This window comes from Arachis stenosperma, chromosome 10, assembly GCF_014773155.1.
Source record: "Arachis stenosperma cultivar V10309 chromosome 10, arast.V10309.gnm1.PFL2, whole genome shotgun sequence".
NCBI lineage: Eukaryota > Viridiplantae > Streptophyta > Magnoliopsida > Fabales > Fabaceae > Arachis > Arachis stenosperma.
In genome coordinates, this window is record NC_080386.1 from 112,818,118 (window position 1) to 112,826,257 (window position 8,140).

Sequence of the window (8,140 nt, forward strand, 5' to 3'; positions counted from 1 at the left end):
AGAGGACTCTCTTGTCCAAATTAAACCATTATTATAGGACTGTAGTAGCCTAGTAGGGGCTGCGCTCCTCAACAGTGTATGTTAAGTTTAATTACTTCCTCAAATTCAAAAGGCAAAAATAATGCTATTAGAATAGACCTGCATTTTGGCTGTAGTATTGAATTAATTAGTGCCTTATTAGCTTGCACAATCAGGTATGGTTACAAACATAGTAATCACTATTCTATTTTATGTAAACCATCATTTATTCAGTATTTACAACTGTTAGATGAAAAGGAATATATATCTCTAGAATATATTAATTATATTATATAGTATACATAAATACTATATATATTACTTAGTGATATATTAGATCATATGTAAATTAATATTAAACTTAAAAGTTAATTTGTAAACACTATTATACAATACATTTATTTTATTTAATTTGGCAATTTATATATGATTTGATAATATTATTATAAAAAAAAAGAAATACAAAAAAATATACCGTTTTAATATATATAATAATTATCCTTAACTGTTACTTTGTAATTTAATTGAATAATAATATGAATTAAATTTAATTGATAAAAAAGTTTAAAATTTTGTTTAGTAGCATATCAAAATTAATTTAAATTTTATAATGGTTGGTGATAAATGACAATTTGAAATAAAAGATCAATTCAAAATGTAATAATTATAAAAAATAAAATTATTCATAAATTAGACTATAAGTAATAAAAACATTCCATTGAATTTTATTCACCTAATTTCATATAATTATTTTTTATTTTTATTTTTAAATAGTTACTTTTGTTTATTTTATTTTATCTTTTTTAAGTTATACTTAAATACTATGGTATAATGATAAAACTATTAGATAAAATACAAGTATGAATATTATTAATATTTTGATAATTAAAAATGATATTTAATTTTTTAATTTTATTTTTCATGAATCATGACAACATGTATTTTTAACAATATTATTATAACTAAATGATATTAAAAAAATATAAATTGTTAAAAAAAAGAAGTGATATATAAGCGACAAAAATATTATATAACTTATGAATACAATTACTCAAAGAAATAAAAAAATTAATGAATACAATTACATAATTACCTAATACATACTTTTAATAAATTAAAAAAATAAAAATAAAAACTATGGTCATCCACCAAATTCCAGTTGTGCAAAAAATTAGTAAAAATGAAGAGGAAGAAAAAGAAAGAAAAAGTGATATGAGATTATGTGAGAGAAAATAAAGAAAATGTGTTAAGTGTATATTGATTTATACAGTAAATATAAAAATGAGTGATAATATGAAAAGAGAAGAGAATGAATTAGATTTTAATCAAATTTATACCTATTAAAAAAATTAACATTAACATTGAAAGTAATAGTATAACCTATATAAAAATAATGTATAAGAGAATACAAAAAGTTAAGATTAAAAAAAATCATATAACATTATATAAAAATAGGTTATTATAAGGAGATAAAAATACAATGAAATCTTATGGCAAGATGCAAAAAGAGAAAATTATACTCAAGTAATTGTGTAAATTAGCCACTTAAATTGACATAGCATCATAGTAAAAAACTAAAAAGCTAACAACATATCTAAAAATTATATTTAGCTCTGTTTTAATATATTATTAATAAATAAATATACTTCAACATTATTTAAACATCTATCTATCTATATATTTTTATTAAATATAAATTAATACAAATTTATTATAAATAAATTTATGATATTAATTTTTGTGATTATACCATGTCAGCAATTTTATAAATGATAATTTTATAATTTTATAAAATAAAATAATAAATTTTTACATAATATTGATACAAAATTAATTAAATTTAATACAAAAATAATGGTTAAATATAAGTAATATCTACATAATAATAATAATAATAGCAATTTTTAGTTACAAATATTTAATGTCTATAATGACACATAACATTTATTTACTATGCATATATTTTCATATATACTGACTAATAAAATATATTTATAATGTTGTACTATATTGGCTGATTTTTTTTCATATGAAAATAATTACAATGTAACTCAATAAAACAGATGTGTATAAAATATTTTTGCTGCTATGGTGTCAATAAAAATTGCAACTTACGTTTTATTTTCTTACTTTGTTTTATTTATTTATTTATTTTTTTAATATAAAACAAATTAAACGCAGGTTGCATTGCCTTTGCGTTTGTCTTTTAATTTTGTCACATTTTTTTTTGCTTTGATCAAAACGCATCTTGCGTTTTTAAAATGGGTTTTTTTTTTTTTTTAAATAGCAATATGCAGGTTGCATTTTAAATGTATAGAATTTTTCTATTGAAAGCTGCAAAACGCAACTTGATTTTGTAGACAGAAAAATATTTTAATTTAGAGTCTTGCCTATAATATAAAACTCAATTTATCCGGACTCGTACCTCACTTTTACTCATATTCTTCTTTCTTTTTATATTTCATACTTATGAGTTTCTTTTTTTTGACAATTAGTTGTGTCAAAAAAGTCAGGTTAGGTGAAGTTGAGGTTATGGAAGGTATTACAAATTTGTGAGTGTATTATAACAGTGAGATTATACCAAACACACACGAAGGAGTGACTTTTGTTTGTGAATGTCCGTTTTCATTTGTTATTCCATGCACCATGAGTTTGCAGAGTTGCAAAATGGTCTTTATGAGAACATATAAAGTCACATGTCGAAGAGGGTGAGCAACATTTTATACAAGAACACTGTACAAGTATTTGGTGGTTTGATACAGTTTTAAATAATGTCCATCACTAACGATGCACGTATGCAGCATATGTTATATATTTATCAACAAACCCGATTTCACGTGCCGATGAAAGGGCTGTATGTTGAGTTTGAACAGCATACGAGACTGAACGCGGTTGGCAAGAAGGTCAATGTTGATGAGTTTGGAGATATAGATTGGGAAGAAGATAACAACATCAGTGAAGAGGAGTTCGAAGCCAACTACGAAGTCGATGACGAAAACGATGACGGAGACCTAGCAAGCAATCCAACAGTGCAAAATGAAGCAAATGCACTTGTAGACTAGCACCCTTTTGGTATTCCATCTTTTATGGAAACTCTGGATCCCGCAGCCATGCATGCCCTGAAATTTCCTAAGTACGCGAATATGGGTGTGTTATGGCTATTAATTAAAGTTACCACTACCATTTTTTTTATTTGCCTTGACCGACTAACGGTGATTCACATGTCGTAGGTGAAGGCAATGTTGCGGCAGAAGATGGTGAGTTTAGTTTCGAAATAGAATTTGGTTCTAGAGAGTCGGTGATATCTACAATCAAAAGCTACACTATCTCTAGAGGAGTTGATTACACTGTGTATGAGTCTGAGCCACGGACATTCTATGCAAAATGCAAGGGTTATGGGACAGAGTGCGATTGGCTTATCCGAGCTACACCATGGGATAATTTCACAAGATCATGTTAAGTTGGACTCATCAGACACAGTTGCAGATGGTATTAGGCCGTTGGTTGAAGCAGACCCATGGATAAATGTGAAGTCTATTATTGCAGAAGTTCAATATAGGTTCAACTACACTGTAAGTTACCACAAGGCTTGGTTGGCAAAGTAGAAATCAATTGCAAAAATTGTCGGTGATTGGGAAGTTTCTTATAAGACTCTGCCAATATGGTTGAAAGCAATGACTGTGAAGATGCTATGGTCTCGTGTTCAAATAAAAATGCTCTCCGTTTATCATGAGAGTGAAGAGGTTCAAGGTGTAAGAGTTCTCCATCGCATTTTTTGGAGCTTCTATCCGTGTATTACAGCATTTAGACATTGATGCAGGTTGATGGCATACACCTGTACGAAAAATATATAAGTGCACTTTTAGTTGCGATGGCACAAGATGGAAACCAAAACATTGTGCCTATTGCATTTGTGATCATCGAGGGTGAGACGGCAGATACGTAGGAGTTTTTTCTAACTAATTTGCGGAGATATGTTGTTACCATTGATGGCGTGGGCATTATTTCTAACTGCCATAACTCCATTGACGTAGCAATATCTCGCAGTAATGATGCATGGTCATCACCAAGAGCGTGGCATATGTTCTGTATCAGGCACATTGGGTCCAACTTATTAAGGAGGTTCAAAGTTCCGTATTTGCATAAACTTGTGGTTAACACAGGTAATTGAATTCGCTGTTATAGTCCTATTCATAGTAATTTGTGGCATCTACTTATGATTACATAGTTTGTTCTACGGACTATTTTAGGACGAAACAGGAGTACAACAAAAACTATCAAAATATTAAAGAGCAAGGTGAGGCATATACTCGATGGTGTTATAAGATCGGTGTTCAGAGATGGGTACTGGTATTCAATGGGGGTTATCGTTGGGTCATATGATGATGAATTTGGTAGAGTGCATAAATTCTATCTTGAAGGGTGCAAGCAACCTTCCTGTAACTGCCATTGTTAGGTCTACATTCTATCGGCTAAACGAATTGTTTACTCGGAAGAGCGTCGAGGCTCATGAGCGTGTCTGCAATGGATTCAGGTATTCAGAATTTACCACCAAACGAGTTGAAGAAAGTTTTCGACGTGCAAAAAACATTGTCGTCAATCGGTTCGACAGACGCAATAAAATGTTTGAAGTTTGTGAAATGTATGTTGCGTTAACCAACGTCTCGATTGATAAGTATATGTACATGACATGTATATTGAAATTTACAAAGTCCACAAAAACAAATTTGTTCCGAATAATAATATTAATAATAATATTATTATTATATCATTATTTTTTTCTTATTATTAGTGTTAATAATAACATTAATAATAATATTAATAATTAGTCACAATAATAACTATTAGAATAATAATAATATATTAATAATAGTTAATAATATATTCAAAAAATAATAAAAAAATAATGATATAATAATAATAATAATATATTATTATTATTATTATTATTATTTATTATTGAACTCTTTCAAACAATAAATATTATTATTAACATATTAATAATAAAAAATTGTTATTGTCATAATAAACAGTATTATAAAAATTAACAATATGCTAATAACAATAATAATTAATCATACATAACGAAAACACAAATAATAATAATAATAATAATAATAATAATAATAATAATAATAATAATAATTACTATTATTATTAATCATAATACCATTCATAATCATAACAAAAATATTAACAATTGTATTATTTTTTAGTTACTAAAAATAATAATATGTTAGAAACATTAATATATTAATAATAATAGTTAACAATATAATAATAATAATAATAATAATAATAATATATCATTATTGTTATACTCTTCCAAATAACAATATATTCTTAAAATATTTTTATTAGTATATGAATAATAATAAATTATTATTGTTATAATAAATAGTATTATGAAAAATTAATAATATACTAATGATAATAATAATTACTCATATATAACGAAAAAATTAATAATAATAATAATAATAATAATAATAATAATAATAATAATAATAATAATAATAATAATAATAATAAAAGTTAAAACACAAATAAATAGAATATAGACAAATAAATTTATTCATCATAAAAATATAAAAATATTCATCTATTGAAAATGATCTAGATATTCAATAATATGTTCTTGAGATAATGTAAAATTGCGAACCATTTTTTTTCTTAATTTTACTCATCACTCACTTAAATTACTCCATCTCCTTTTTGCTATTTTTCTTCCTCCCTTCCTTGCAACCAAAACGCTGAAGCCCTCTCTCCCTTACAACACAAAACACTAAAACCCTCACTCTCTTACAACACAAAATGCTGAAATCCTCCTTACAACCAAAAATCATGAACCCTCACCAAAGTGAAATAACTTCACTTGCATTTTGCGTTATAAAGACCTCCTTCATATTTCTCCGGCAACACGTGTCGGACATGCAGCCCAGCTCATGCCAATTGCAACTTGCAATTTGTTTCTGCCCACCTGCCAACCGCAGGTTGCATTTTGGGCAGTTTTAAGGTGGTCAAATAGATGGTCTTGTCTGCAGGCAAGAGACATGGGATACGTTTCGATAGTTGGTTGCCCTTCTATGTCAAAACGTGACTTATATTTTGTAGGTCACTGAACATACATATTCACATATGTGGATAATACACTATGCACTAATATAGTTGAATAACACCATTTTTTTTTACTCCATTTGTAAATTAATTTCCTTTTTTTTGTATTCTTATTCTCAAATTTTTTTTCTTAACTTTTTTTTTAATTATCTTAAATACACTAAAAAAATTTCAAAATTACATTATAGAACATCATCATCTTAAAAATATCAACAAATAAATATAGTTTATTTTTCAAAGTTTGAGAATTATTTATGAAAAATATTCACACCAATAAATAAAAAAATTATCTTCTTAGAATTGATTATATTTTATGATAAAGTATATAAAAATTTTATATTATATACAAAAAATTTAAAAACATACATAAGCCAATATTTAAGAAAGAGACAAACTTGACAAGATTTTTGTTGTGGTTGTATATTTTTCTATATTTTTTGTTTGAATAGTTATATTGAATTATATACAAATTACAAATACTTTTTTACAAATGAATCTTTAAGATTAATATTAATTCACATATTCTCTAATTAATTTTCAAATAATATAATATTTTTCATTTTATACTATATAATATAATTAATTTAATTTTTCGAACGTCGTACGAGTCTGAGTCTAGTTATAAATAAAAATAACAGAAATATTTGATAATAAAAAGATATTAATAAAAAATAGTCAGAATTTGTCTTCTTTAATATTAATTAATTATTATAATAATTAATAAATAATATTAAATAAAATAAGTTTTAGTTAAATTTTTTTTGTCTCCTTAATATTACCGTAAAAATAAATAGTGAATAAAGAGTTAATTGTCAAAATCATCCCTGAAAGATACCTCGATCTCTTTTTTCGTTCCCGAAAGATAAAGTTAATCAAAATAGTCCCTGAAAGATAATCAAGTTGTTCACATTCGTCCTTCCGTCATCTCCTTCGCTGAGGTGGCTAACGTTGGCTGACGTGTGACGTTAACTTCCAGCGTGGCAGACGGCAGACACCTAGGTGTACCCTGCTATTGCTGACAAGGTAAGTATGTTAAAACAGTTCAAATCCATCCATTATTTGATGAACCCTAATCCTAAATTCGATGATAAATAAGTAGCAATTAACAATCAACGGGCCATATGCTTGGGTAGAATCTAAAATTGTTGGTTCACGGCGATCATGGTGACAGGAAAAAGAGGTCGTAGTGGTGGTGTGTTGTTTCCATCGCACGACAGTAATGGTTCCAGCCCTTCAATACGAACCAGGCGGAAGATCCATGAGGAATAATGTTTCTGCGAGTTGAAGGCTCTGATAAAAAAAATCTGGAACGGCAAAGAACCCAGATAGATTATTCCATGCATGTCCAAGGTAGCGAGTAAGTATTATGGAAAAAATTAAAGGTTTTCCATTTTGTTCTGTATTATTGGTTGTTTTTTAATTTTTTCTTTTTTGATTTTTCAATTTGCAGAAGGACAGTCACTGCAATTGCTTTAAGTGGGTCAATGATGATGACTATCAAGGAGTGGCTGAAGGTGGAATAAAGAAAGATTATAGAACTGATTTGTAGGTTGAAAGTGACTATGATGAATGGAGGGTGAAGGTGGCATGGAGATTGGGTAGCTTGGAAGCTGAAGTTAGAGCTTTAAAATTGTTGATAATTTTCATATTTGTGGTAGTTGTAATTAGTGTGATCCTTTGTTGTTTGTTATGTACTTCCAAGTAAACCAAATTCTGTTGAAATATCATGGTGTATTGAGTTTCATGGCTTGAATGAGAATAGATGTTTCAATTTGGTTGTTTAAGATTAAGTCCAAACTATCCATTAAATGTTGCAAACTAATCAAAATCAATATTTTTATAAGATATATTAACCCATAAATAGACTTAGTAATCAAAGTAAGTAATCTTAACATTGTCTTGCCATTGAAGGCTAATTGTCACATTATCTTAAGGATAAATACCACAGCAAATTCATAAGGTTTTGCATGAGGATACAAACCTAAAAATAAGGCTACACCAAAAT